The sequence below is a fragment of the Cupressus sempervirens genome, chromosome 8 (assembly GCF_028749045.1).
Source record: "Cupressus sempervirens isolate cs-2001-9-10 chromosome 8, ASM2874904v1, whole genome shotgun sequence".
In the NCBI taxonomy this organism is placed as follows: domain Eukaryota; kingdom Viridiplantae; phylum Streptophyta; class Pinopsida; order Cupressales; family Cupressaceae; genus Cupressus; species Cupressus sempervirens.
This window is the reverse complement of record NC_143125.1, coordinates 663179910-663195115: the sequence shown is the minus strand read 5'-3', so window position 1 is coordinate 663195115 and position 15206 is coordinate 663179910.

Sequence of the window (15206 nt, the reverse complement as noted above, 5' to 3'; positions counted from 1 at the left end):
CAGGAGATATATTGATTGAGTCTGGTTCAGTGAAACCTTTGGATTCTCATTTTCCCAATTCTATCCAATGATGATTATTCTCTCATGGAATGTAAGGGGGTTGAATAGCATCCCTAGAGAAAAGGCTATTCATAATTTGGTGGTTGATCATAGCCCTGATGTTTTTTGTATCCAAGAGACTAAGCTCTCTATGGAGTCTATGGTCCAACGTGCCTCTAGTATTTGGTCTCATGGCCAATGCTAGTGTGTTGGGGCAACAGGCAATGCGGGTGGTTTAGCTATATTTTGGGATCCTCAAAAAATTTCTCATGTTGGCTGGATGTCTTCTCGCTCAGCTCTCTCTATGGTAGCTTCTGCTCTAGACTCAGGAGAGGTAATCATGGTTACTAATGTGTATGCACCTGTTGATCTTGTGGGAAAGGAGGAACTTTGGGAACATATTCAATATGTTAGAAATTGTCATCCTTATCATCCTTAGGTGTTAGCAGGGGACTTCAATTCAGTTTTAAGTCTGGAGGAGAAGCATGGTGGTTTGGCTAGATTGGGGCCTCCTTCTGCTCTTCTTCGGCAACATATATCTCTTTTGCATCTCTCTGATGTTAAGCCTTCTAATGGTCTCTATACTTGGAATAATCGCAGGACTGGTGTTGCTGCTATCTCAGAACGTCTGGATAGATTTCTTGTTTCTTGCTTTTGGGTTAGTGGCACCCTTACTATCTCTTCAGAAATCCTTGATTAGAGGGGTTCAGATCATTGGCCAATCAAATTTTCTGCTATAGGGGCTTATGTTCCGAAGCATCCTCCTTTTAAGTTCCAGTTGATGTGGCTTTGGGACTCCTCTCTTCATGATTGTGTTTTCTGTTGGTGGAAAGATGGTGCTCCTGCATATGGTACTGCAATGTTCTCATTTTCTAAAAGGCTTCAATATGTTAAAAGGCAGCTCAAGATATGGAATAGGGAATGCTTTGGGAACCTTCACTTTATGAAGAGGCTTGCTCAAGAAGATCTTGATGTCATCACAAGGGAGGTTAGAGATCGAGGTTTCTCAGAGGATCTTGGCAAGGTTGAATCCCTTGCTTCTAGAGCTCTAGAAGAATGGGAACTTCGAGAGGAAATTTTTTGGAAGCAAAAGGCTAGAGTTGATTGGCTCCAGGAAGGTGATCGTAACACTGCCTTTTTCCATAAAACAGTGCAATCTCGCCGGAATCAGAGCACTATCTCTTCTTTGGTTAATTCTCAAGGTATCCAACTGAATTCCTTGCCAGCTTTGTTCCAGGAGGCTATTTGGTACTTCTCTACCCTCTTCTCTAAGGATTCTCCTCTTGCTGATAATGAAGAAAATCTTATTTTGTCCTGTATTCCTTCCCTTATCACTCAGGAAATGAATGATTATCTCATGCGTCCTATTTCTTTGGAAGAGCTGGAGGAGGTGGTCTTTGGCATGCCTAAGGGGAAGGCTCCTGGTCTTGATGGCTTTCCAGTTGAATTCTTTCAGGAATTTTGGGACATCATTAATCATGATTTGTTGGAGGTGGCTAAAGAATCCTATGCTAGCAAGCAGATGCTTCGAGCTTTGAACTCTACATTCTTGACTCTTATTCCTAAGAGAGAGGGTGCTCATCAATTGGAGTTTTTTAGACCAATTGCCTTATGCAATGTGGTTTACAAAGTTATTACTAAGTTGATTGCTGAGAGATTGAAAAGGTGGCTTCCCATTATTATCTCAAAAGAACAAGGTGGTTTTGTTACTGGTAGACAAATTTTGGATGGGGCGGTTATTGCTACTGAGGCTATTCACTCTATGGCTATTTCAAGGGAGAGAGCCATGTTTGTTAAGCTGGATATGGCTAAGGCCTATGATAGAGTTAAATGGAGCTTCCTAAGGAGTATTCTTCTTTCTTTTGGATTTAGCTTTGACTGGGTGAGTTGGATTATGAGTTGTGTTACTTCTGCCTCTTTTTCTGTTCTTATTAATGGTCAACCTTCTCAACTATTTGGTGCTTCTAGAGGCCTCCGCCAGGGTGACCCTCTCTCGCCATATCTATTCATCATCATGGCTGAAGGCTTGGGCAGATTCATTAAGCATCAGGTGTCCCAGAATTCTATTCAAGGCTGGCGGTGGGGTAATGGCTTACCTTCTCTTTCCCATCTTCAATTTGTTGATGATTCTGCTCTTGTTGGTCTTGCTAGGATCAAGGAAGTTGAAGCCTTTCAACATGCTTTGGACGTTTATTTGGCAGCTTCAGGCTAGAAAGTTAATGAGCACAAATCTTCCATTTACTTTTTTAACACTCCTGATTCTATTCAGCACAGGATTGTTGGTATCCTACGGTTTCAGATAGGATCACTTCGTTTGACTTATCTTGGCATCCCTATTGCTATTTCCAGGCAGCCACATCTCTTCTAGCAAAATTTGATTACCAAGCTTTAGGATAAGGTAAATCATTGGAATCATAGATGGCTTTCTACTACTGCCCGGGTTACTCTTCTTCAAGCTATTATCCAAGCTCTTCCTACTTATCGAAGCATGGTTCACGCTGCACCTATTTACTTTCTCAAGGAGTTTGATGCTCTTTCTCGACAATTCCTTTGGAGTGGTAATTTGCGTAGTACTAAATGGAGCTTGGTTAATTGGGCAACTGTTTGTAGGCCTAAAAAGGAGGGTGGTCTTGGTCTTCGATCTGCTCTATTGAGTAGTCAAGCTTTGGCTGCTAAACTTTATTGGCGATGGTGCTCTGGACAACATCAACTTTGGGCTCGTATTATCACTCATAAATATTTTCATGGTGCCGATCCTTGCTCTGTTTCTGCACTTCCTCTTGAAGGTCGTGGCTCAATGGTTTGGCATACTTTGAAGACAGGTGCGATGTTGGTAAAGAGGGGTCTGTTTTGGATATGTAAAGGAGGTTCTCAGACTTTGTTTTGGTCTGATGCTTGGGATGGATTCCCTTCCATTTTATCCATATACCCTCATCTTCAGCCTCTTTGTGACTCTTTTCTTGCCACTGGATGGGATAAAGTGGCTCATTATAAGATTCCTTATCAATTGGGACCTGTTGTTGGTTACAAATGGAAGCATTCTTCTGATTGGCCTCCTGGAGGTACAGACATGGATCGTCAGGAGCTTTCTCAAATTCTGGCCTCTAGAGAGTGTTCTTCTTTGCTTGGTCCAGATGTTTTGGCTTGGGGCGGTACCTTGTCTGGTAAATATCATGTCTCTGTTGGGTATCAGGAGATAACTAGACAATTATTTGGGGATGCTGAGGTCCCTTGGTGGAAGCAAGTTTGGAATAAAGTTTCTTGGTCCAAGTGCAATTTTTTCATGTGGCTAGTGGCTCACAACCGTTGTCTTACCTGGGATAATCTTTGTAAACGTGGATTTCAGGGCCCCTCTTATTGTGTTTTGTGTGGTAATGGAGAGGAGTCTATCTCCCATCTGTTCTTCCATTGCTCCTATTCTACTCAGATATGGCACCTTTGGTGGCGCGCTTGGGGTTGCTCTTGTCGGCATGCTTCCTCTTTGCCTGAGTTCTAGGCCTGCTTGCGCACTGCTCCCTCCAAGTCTTCTTTTCTCCATGATGCTTGGATTGCTGGCCCATCTTTCATGCTTTGGCATATCTGGTTGGAGAGGAATCGTCGCATATTCCAAGATGTTCGGCTTGGTGTTTTGCATCTTTGGTGGAAAATATCACATTCTCTTCAGGAAACTATTCTTGTGAAGTGTGAGCTTGATGGGGGTATGGATCTGGTTGATCTTGCTATCTGTAATCGCCTCAATTTTCATCTGCAGGATGGGGCTGCAGCTCATAGGTTTCCTTTTATGTCCAGACAGCTTCATCATCAGAGGAAGGGTCGGGTTAACCGGGATGGGCACTGGACTCCTCCTCCCTATGGAGTTCTGAAAATTAACACTGATGGTTCTTCCCGTGGGAATCCTGGTCTGGCTGGTATTGGCGGAGTGGCTCGTTGTAGTTCTGGGGATGTTAAATTTTTCTTCTCAGTTCATAAGGGTGATTATACTAACAATCTCATGGAAGCTCAGGCTATTTTATATGCTGTGGAACAGTGTTGCTTGTGGGGATGGAGTAAGATTATCTGTGAGTCTGATTCCCAGGTAGTGGTGAACATGCTTTCTTCACAAGAGCTTGAGGATGTTAGTTGGCAGTTGGCTACTGTTGTTAAGCAAATTCTTTTCTTCTCTTCCTCTTTTCAGTTCATTAGGTTCACGTATATTCCTCGTCAATGGAATAGAACTGCTGATTGTTTAGCCAAATGGGCATCTAGTCATGATCCGGGTTGGAATAATAGGGATAGGAGGCAACTGTCCTTTGAGATGGTGCAAGAATTTGATGATCTTGTTGCTCAGGATCGAGCTCCTTGTTGAGCTCTCCTTGTTGTATTCCTTTCTGTCTTAATAAATTTTTACCCCTCTTTTTGCAAAAAAAACAACTAAGCAAAACCCATTTACAAAGAAAAAAAATCACTATTTTTTATGACAATCATATGAAACCCATAAAAGACCACCACATTTGGCTAAATAAAGCTAGCCCTAGATAAGATAACACATTAAAAACCCCACAATTTGTTGAAATTCGTGAAACATAGGATTTCGTAGATTCTGTCGCAAAAGGAATATAGGTAGAAGTAGAAAAAAATAATGGAAGAAAAAATAGTAGAAGAAAAAAATAGTGGAAAACAATGTGCATACTAGAAGCTTCTTGTTGAGAGGCGCAAAGAGATCGTAGGAAATGTTGCTCATACATTAAAAAATTTTTGCAAAGATATAACACAAAACACAGACGTTGTTGAAGAGCATGATATGCCAAATGTGTCAACACACGAGATTAGGTAAAACTAACACTGAAGATGTAGATAATGACAAGTGTAGACGATGTAAGAGGTGCAAAACAGTGTGAAAGAAGAAAAACATGATTTTGATGTCATAAGATAACTAAAAAAAGCTCAAATTTGAGGCAAAAATTACACCCTACTAATGCATCTAGCAATTTCTGATAGATCTATAAAAACATTTTTAAAAAAAAAAAAAAACTTCCCTTGCTTCTATTTTCTGATAGTTAGTAGAAGAAGAAAAAAGGAATATGTGAAAAATAGCTCTCTTACCACATTATTAATTGATATATACTGCAATGTTGTAAATTTGTACTCTTGTGCACCATTACTTGATGTCCCAACCCTAGCTGAATTACGAGGTTCCGTGCAAGCCACTCTTTGTCCTTGATATCATTTGTTAAGACTTTGCGTCATGTAGCCTAGTTGACTTAACACATGTATGTGTTGCTCCACATGACATTCACTTATCCAATGGATCTATACACGTGTAGTGATTCGTTGAAGGTTTATAACTGCTACCCCTATGTATAACACCTCCTAACACCACTTGCATGTGTCAAGAATCCACCCGAAAAGTTGAAAATTCAATCTTGGCCTTCATTTGGTCTTCTTCTTGGCTATGTACATACTTGGGCTCTCATTCAACAACTTCTCTATCATCTTTTGTAGCTTGTTCTTGCTTATTGGCATTCATTGCATCACAATTTCATTATCTATGTCACCCCACCTTCATTCCATCAAGTATTTCCTTTATGGTTGTGAAGGGGAGTCACACATTCCATCCTTATTTTAGTAGATTTATTTAATATTGCAATCTCTTAATTTTACTCTTGCTATATTATCATTTATCATTTGTCCTTTTTATCATTTTTTATCATGTATCACCTATTGTCTATCTAGTTCTATGTGGAGGTGGAAACACAAAAATGGGAGTTTTGACTACAAAAAGATTTTATACAACCCACAATCATTTTCCTCATTTATGTGTGTGAAGGTTATGTTTGAGGAAGAAGAAGTGAAGCAGTTAGCTCCATGAACCTCTCTCTGGTAGCAAGTTTACCTTGTTCTCATTCTTGTGTTTTGTCCCTACTTTTCTAGCAATCACTTTTTGCACTTTCTATTATTAGAACATTTTATCTCTAGTGCTTTAGTTAGTAATCGAGATCTATCTTGATTTGTGTTCCATGTTCATGTGCATCATATTGACATCCTACACATGTTGTTGTCTAAGGCAGTGAGCTCACATACTTAAGCAATTGATCTTTGTTGTCGACATTCTTATTTTCTATACTCAAAATAATTTTGTCAATAGTGTGTACTTATTTCTTTCTTGTATCCCATGTTTGAGTTTCTTGGATCCACTAGCTCACTGAAACGAAAGTTCAAGTGATGTGGTGCAACAAATAGTTCATCCGTTGAGAATCCAATCGGTCTTAAGGTCAATGAAATTTCCCTTCATTATCTATAATGATTTGCACCACATTCTCTACTCCCACTTCCATGACAACATTTTCCAAAATTATGTTAGGACTAAACCACAGACGGAAATAACAATTACATGCAAATATAAACAATATCAAAAAATAATAGATCACACAGAAAAGAACACAAGACACCAAGGTTTAACGTGGTTCACCCAAACCCGTGGGTTACGTCCACCAAACAAAAAGTCCAATATTATTATGATCTAGTGATTACAACTTGATTACAATCTGTAATCTCTTACAGCTTAATACCGCTGCAAGAAGCAATTTTCACATCACACCTTATGAAACAATCCTTAACCCTAAGCCCTTTTATACAAGTATTTTTGCCGCTTTAGGGTTAAAATTAGTTACAACATGTTGGCCATAAATTGGTGAATAAATAATATTAGCCAATTGGCGAATAGTAGCAAAAATTTTTTTGGGACAATACCTCAAACCCCAAAGAATTTATGAAGTATGTACAGTACTTCCCTGATCAGTCACCACAAACTAACAATCTCCCACTTTGCAACTGATGAAACTCCACACTAGACAACAATCTCCCACTTGGAGACTGATTCTGTAGCAATACCGCTACCAAATGGGCCTCCCAATGGATCAAACCACCCTGGACTTTGTTATTTTTTAATTCTATTTAGTCTAGAAGACCAACCAAAGCTAAAAAGGAATTCAACTTCTCCCTTATCACTACCTTTGTAAACATATATGTTGGATTTTCATCTACATGTATCTTGTCTAGTTTTAACTGGCCATCATCCAAAAATGACAGAATGAAATGGTATTGCAACTGAATGTGTTTTGTCTTTGAATGCAGAGCACAATTCATCGCAAGATTAATGACACTCTGGCTCTCTATAAACAAATAATAATCTCTCTGAGGGAGTCCCAATTCTTCCAAGAAGAACTAAATCCATATCATCTCCTTGGCTGCCTCTATAGCAACAACATACTCTACCTCTATAGTGGATAAAGCATTAACTTTTTGTAACATAGAAAACCTAGCTCATTGATGCCCCACCAACAGTAAATATATAACCTGTAGTATTTTGCCTGGTACCAATATCCCCTACCAAATCTGAGTCAACATAGTCATGTATGTCAGTAGTAGAGCCCCCAAAGTGTAAACACTTACTGGATGTTCCTCTCAAATATCTGAAAATCCATTTGATTGCATTCCAATGCTCAATTCTTGGGTGACTCATATACCTACTAACGACTCCCATTGCATGTGTAATATCTAGTCTTGTATATACCATAGCATACATCAAGATTCCTACAGCTAAACCATAGGGTACCTTGAACATCTTATCCTCCTCTTCTTGTCTTTGGACACATCTCTTTAGTCAACTTCAAATAATTGGTTAAAGGTGTGCTGACAACTTTAGCATTCTCTATGAAGAAACGTTGCAACACCTTCACAATATAATCAGTCTAAGATAATGTCAATTTTCTGTTTTCCTATTTCTGCAAATCTTCATACCAAGGATTTGTTTTGTTGCCCCCAAATCTTTCATATCAAATGCATGTGCTAACTGGAGTTTTAGCACCTTAATATGATTCATGTTAGACCTAGCTACAAGCATATCATCAACATATAAACATAAAATAATGTAGTTGTCATCATTCAACCTCTTAAAGTAAACACAATGATCTGAATGACACCTACTATACCCATGCTCATGCATAAAAATGTCAAATTTCATATACCATTGCCCAAGGTGCTTGCTTCAAGCCATATAAACTTTTCTTCAATCTGCACACTAAATTCTCCTTACCTTTGACCTCAAATCCTTGTGTCCGAGCCATATATATCTCTTCATCCAAATCACCATGAAGGAAGGTTGTTTTAACATCACACTGCTTCAAATGCAAATCTTCAGTAGCCACAATACTTTAAAAAAATGTGAATAGAAATCATTTTAACAACAGGAGAGAATATCTCATCAAAATCAATGCTTTTTTCTGTTGAAATACTTTTACCACTAACTTGGCTTTAAATATTTTCTTACCTCCATCCTCTTTTTTCAACCTGTAAACTCATTTATTCTGTAAAACCCTTTTATCTGCAAGCAACTTGTATAAATCTCATGTCTTATTTTTCAGCAAAGAGTCCATTTCATATTTCATTACAAACTCCAACTGAATCTTAGAATCCACCTGCACAACGTCATCATAACATTTAGGTTCACCAGCATCGGTAAGTAAAATAGAATACAAAGAAGGAGAAAATATTTCTGGAGGTCTATTTAGCTTTGTTGACCATCTAACATTCACTGGGGTGCAATATTTGTTGTTGTGGTTGTTGCACATCATGAGGAATTGATGGAACATCATCTTTTGGAGTACCTTCCAGCACTACATAATCATCTTCTTTCTTCTCATGTTGTTGCAATAGATTTTTGTACAACACTTTCTCACTGAATATGACATCCTTGCTTCTTACAATTTTACAATTTTCAAAAGCTTAAACCTTATAACCAAATTCATCAATGTCATATCTAACAAATACAGATTTCTTTGACTTAGCTTGCAACTTGGTTCTATTTTCAGAATCTATATGACTATATGCTTCATGACCGGAGGTTTTAAGAAAAGAATCACTCACTTTCTTACCAATCCATGCTTCCTCTAGAATACCACAACCCAAAGGAGTAAAGGGACCTCTATTAATCAAATATACAATGGTATTAACAACCTATGCCCACATGTTTAAGAGCAACACAACATGCAAGGAGCATGTGGTTGCATGTTGGGTTGCTCTAAAACATGTGGGCAGAGGCTGTTAATACTGTTGTATATTTGATTAATGCTCCATTATAATCATGTTCATGTGTTCAGCCACTTCATTTTCCTGTGGAGTCCTTGGAACAATTTTCTGTATATAAATACCATTAGTGGAGCAATAATCTTCAAATTCATGACTGCAATACTCACCACTATTATCAGATCTGAGACATTTTAATTGCTTACCAGTCTCATTTTCAACCAAACATTTTCATTTCTTCAAAGTTTGAAATACATCAAATTTATGTCTCAAGAAATTAACCCATACTTTTCTAGTTGCATCATCAATAAATGTAACATAATAATGAGAGCCACCAAGGGAAGATACCTAAGCCATTCCTCATACATCTATATGCACAAGCTCTAATCTCTCATTTTTCTTTTCCTTCCCAGTCTTCACAAAACTCACTCTCTTTTGTCTTCCATACATATAACTTTCACAAAAATCCATATTAACACATTTCAGACCTAGTAAAACTTTTTTTGAATGAAGTACTTTCGTACCTTTCTCACTCATGTGCCCAATAATGTTATGCCATAGCGCTATATCAGAATCTAAAATAGTTATTTGTTCTCCCTGCTCAACTGTAGCAACTATTCATGAACATTCATTTTTCTCTAAAACGATTAAAGTAAAAAGAACAATATGACTTGTAAAAAGATATAAGGTGCCTACTTTCACACCTCTTGCTACAAGGGAACTTTTTGAAACCTTCCAGTTTTTGTCATTAAAAATAACTACACAACCCTCATTACTGAGTTGCCCTACTGAAATTAAATTCCTACTCGGCCTTGGAACATGTATTACCTCATGTAGTAGCCAATGATTCTCATTTTTCAACTTAATCTTAACTTTTCCCTTTCCAACAATCTGACAGGGTTCATTATCTCCCAAATAAACAAACCCAAAATCCCCTTGGACATAATCAATGAAATAACCTCTATGAGGTGTAGTATGAAATGAAGCACCAGAATCTAAAACCCGTGAATCATCAACACTTTTTAAAGAAAGAAGCAAAGCATCCTCTTTGGATTTGTTACTTACCACATTTGCCTCCTTGTCTCCATCTTGCTTTTCCCCTTCATTTTTCTTTTGAGTCCAACAATATTTTTTCTTATGCCTTGGTTTCCCGCAGTACCAACAATCATTTGGTCCTCTCGATTGAGACCTCTTCACTTTTGACTTTCCTCTTGATTTCCCACAATTTTCAGAATTGATTCCTCTCAATCGTTATGCCTTGACTTTGTGCGTTCAAAGCAGTGATGTAGATCCGCCTGATGTTTTCCTACGAGTTTCCTCACTCAAAATAACACCGATCACATCATCATATTTTAGAGTATTAGATGTAGAAATGGAATTACTCACAGCCATTACCAAGCCATTCCAACTTTCAGGCAAAGAACACAAAATCAAGAGAGCCCTAATTTCTTCATCAAAATGAATATCTACAGAAGATAACTGACTAGTAGCAATATTAAACTCATTTAAATGATCTGCAACAAATCCACCTTCTATTATCTTCATATTAAATAAACGCTTCATGAGAAATACCTTGTTTGAAGTGGAGGACTTTTCATACAATTTTGCTACAGTTTCCATTAACTCTTCTGTCATCTTCGCTTTTGTAATATTAAATGCCACCGATGGTGTCAGACATAATCGAATGGTTCCAAGTGTCTTTCTGTCTAAAAGATCTCAGTCGTCATTTGTCATAGATCCTTGATTCTTGGTTTTTCCTTCCAATGACTTCCATAAATCCTTCTGATAAAGATAGTCTTCCATTTGCATCTTCCATGACTAAAAATTTTGCCCATTAAATTTGGCAACCCTTCAGCTTACCCTTATTTGCCATCGCTCCCACTCAACCGTGAGACTTTCTTGTACAGGATAACTGGAAAACAAAAAAAACCTCACTCTAATACCACTTGTTCGGATTAAACCACAGATAGAAATTACAATTACATGCAAATATAAACAATATCAGAAAATAATAGATCACACAGAAAAAAAAAACACAAGACACCAAGATTTAACGTAATTCAAACCCACCCTAGGCTACGTCCACAAAACAACAAGTCCAATATTATTACTATCCAACGATTACAAACTAATTACAATCTGTAATCCTTACAGCTCAATATTGCCGCAAGAAGCAATTTTCGCATCACACCTTATGAAACAATCCATAACCCTAAGCCCTTTTTATACAAATATTTTTGTCGCTTTAGGGTTAAAATTAGTTACAACATGTCGGCCATAAATTGGCGAATAAATAATAGCCAAAAAAAAATCGGGCCAATACTTTGAACCCTAAAGAATTTATGAAGTATGTACAGTACTTCCCTGATCAATCACCACAAACTATCTCCCACTTGGAGACTGATCAGAGTCCACACTAGTCAACAAATTAATGCCAATGTTAGTGCATTTTTCACTTTGTTAGAGGCATCAACACATTTCCAGAACACCATAAGGTCCTTGCAAGCAACCAAAAAATTAATAATGGTTCAATTTTTTCCAACTGTCCACCCATTAGAAAGAATAGTGCATCCAAAGTTACTCCACTCTTTTTTTTGGTCATCCACCACTGCTCTTGCCTTGTCAACTCCATTTACGAGCAACTTACAAAAACATAGTGAAATTGAGTCTTAATACACAATTTAATAAAAAAGAAAAAAAAATGAAGTTTAAAAATAAAATCAAGTGGATCCAATTACTTACTAACCTCCCACCCAAATCCTTGCAAGAAGGGGCCTTATACCCTTTTCTTGAAACTGTCATTGTGGTCACCAAATTAAGCCAATAGAGACTCTCAACCACACACAATGGTAGATTGTTGAAATACCAAAAATCAACACATGCAAAGTTTGTTTTCTCATGTGCCTCCTTGTTCCATCTAGTGCCTTCCAATGATGGTTGTGCTCAAGGTGTGTTCCTCAACACAAAACAATTGCATGTCCCTGATATTGATGGTGGTGAAGAGCCAAACACTATACTAAAGGAAGCAAAAGCAATAAAAGAGGAGGCACTATGTTTGCAGATGTGCGGGCTACAAAGAAAGCCCACTATGCTCTCAAGTGTTGATTCTTTTTCTTCAATGTCAAATGGAGCACACTAAATTTCAGCTATGACTTCCCTCGCAGCTAATGTTCCCCTCTCCCTTTTTAATTTTCTTTTCCCCAATTACAAGTATCACATTAATAGATATTTTTATCTCTTATATAGTTTTGTCACATGAATTTGGATCATGCTTCCTAATGCCTACAAGGTGGTATTTGAGGCAAGTTATAACTCTAGAAATTACTCTCAATACATTTTATAAAAATCACTTTCCCAAGCTCATCTGGTTGTCCATAGGCATACCTCTATGTCTTATCTCTAGTATTTTTATATAGGGTACCTATACATTCAGAAGGGCATGGTGTCAGTGGTAACTCTTCCGCGCCATGTTGAATTAATAGTTAATTGTTAATTGTTTCCCTACACAAAAATTAAAAAACACAAAGTAAATATTTTAGTTAAACAATTAATCAAAGTTAACAAACTATCTAAATTGCTTTCAATATTTTTAGACATCATTCAAAATTTTAGAAAACTAAACAAACTACTAGGGTTTGATATTTTTTTTTTTGAAATCTTAAAAAAAATAGTGAAAGAATTCCAGAATACTTGTAACATATAGTGTTGAATCTTGTTCTAATGATTTAAAGGTATTTCTAACTACTTAGGAATGATTCTAAATTTATTTAGATGCAATAAAAAATTAATATATATTTCAAAAAAACATAAAAACAAAATCTCTACAATAAAAAAACAATGGAGAAAAATGTCAATTTTTGTGTTCTAATGTAGCAAGGCATGATGCAAACAAGTTTTTTTTTTTTTTTAAACTCGTTTAGTTTTTTCTTTTAACACATTAAGTTCTAACAACATAATTCATAGTTGTCACCACCTCCTTCTAACTTCGCATATGATTTGACACCTTCTTCTAATGCAATTGCGGTCTTTGTGTTCCAAGGATTGACCCTTCACTCCTTCAAACTTGCCTCCCCTTGCTCATCCTAAGGGTACAATTCCTATCTGTTCACCTTTTATTTTCATTGGTTTACCATGTGTTTCAAGGATTGACCCTTCACTCCTTCAAAGTCATATCTCTCACGAAATGTGAGTCTCAATCCCAAAGTCATTTTGTTGCTAGTGCAACAGTAGACCCCTTGGTCTTTTATTTTGACCCTTTCACTTATCCTCCTTGGCAAGCGATAATTTTTCCTTTCTGTCTTATGTGTCATCCCCCTCTCCTCTTGTCAGACCTTCCACTTTTACCTTGCCTAACACAACTCCCCCTCTCTCTCCTCCCACCTTAAGTCAACCTAGGTATCCTCTCCAAACTCCCTCTCAAGTGACCTCGATTTTCTCGCATGTTTCTCATTCCTTTCCTTCATCTTGTCTCATTGATAATTGGTAGTCCAAGCTAGCGGTCAACTTATCTTATGCCACTTTGGACTCCCTTGATTTCAACTTTCTTAGAAGGGGCCTCAATTTCTCTATTGTTTTACATGATATCCTGCATGTGGACTTTCTCATCAAGATTAAGAAAGCAATTCATTCTTGACCTTCCACTATCACGAAGGAAGTCATGATTGTGCAATTGCATTGAGCAGTGACAAGTCACCTAAACACAACATTCTCAAAGTTGAGCTATGCGCCTTTTAAGGGGCCAGGCTAATCTCCAGACAAAATGCACTGAAGACAAAACAAAGTCAATTTTATTTTTTCCAGATTCATGAAAATGTAGTGATTTTTTTCCAAACTTTTTGTTGTTTTCGACTAGAAACTATGCTAATCATGAAGATCAAATGCTGAAATTTTCGGAAAAATCCATGATGTTTTCGATTTTTTGAAAATCGGTCAACAATACAATTCGTAGGGAGGATAGTTGCATCCCCTTTTAAGTATCTGCCCATAATCATGATCTCGTTATCTCCAAAGAAACTAAAGGTAATGTTGTCAAAATTTTGAACAAATATCACTACCAAAATGTGTGACCTTCTCTTTGCACTAGCAGTTACAAGGTTGTCTCCAACAAACCTTGAGCCAAAATTAAGGTCAAAGTGGTTATTGTCATCTTGTGTTTTGATGATGCAACAAAAAAAAATGTCTTCTACTCACCGAGGAGCTAACCCCTCACATTTATTGGGTTCCAAAAATCCACAAAGCTAGTGTTCCGTTGTGACCCATTATTTATACCATTGGTTCCTCGACCTACAAGTTGACCTCCTTGCTTACTAAATTATTATCTCCTTTGTTGGATAATTTAGATTCTTATGTTAAAGACCATAACCCGACTCTCTAATTTATTAAGGACACTAGATGTGATGATAACAAAATCTTGGTTAGCTTTGACATGGTTTCCCTTTTCACCAAGTTTTGAATTCCTAATTTTATCAAGATTGTTAAACGCAAAGCCAATGTTGAAGTTGCCACTTGTATAGTTGTGCTAACATTCCACTTTCTTGTTCCACGTGATCATTTATGAGTGGGTTAATGGAGTGGCCATGGGTTTACCCCCCTCTCTCTTCTAATTGCAAACTTGTATAAGGAGCAATTTGAGGAAGCTACCTTGCAAACTTTCCCCCTTAGACCTAAGTGGTGGAAACGATACATAGATGATACCAATGTTTGTTGACCTTGTAGTAATGATATATTGAACGAGTTTCATACACACTTCGCTAATGTGGCTCCTCGCATTGCCTTCATTAAGGAGATTAAATTTGATAACTATTTAATGTTCCTTGATGTCTTGATCCAAAAGCAACATGTCTGCTCTCTTGGTCTTAGGGTTTTCCATAAAATCACACACATTGACTTTTATCTTTATACATCACCACCATCCCAACCAAAAAGTTGGCATCCTCAAAACTCTTGCTTTGAGAGCCAATCGAATTTGTGAATAAGATAACTTAGATAAGGAGCTCGCCCATCTTCGTCGTGTGTTCAAGTGGAATGGTTATTCTGACAAGTCGGCCTCTAGAGCCTTCTACCAAGCGAGATCCTTCTTTCTTTCCATCCCCACTTCCCCTCCC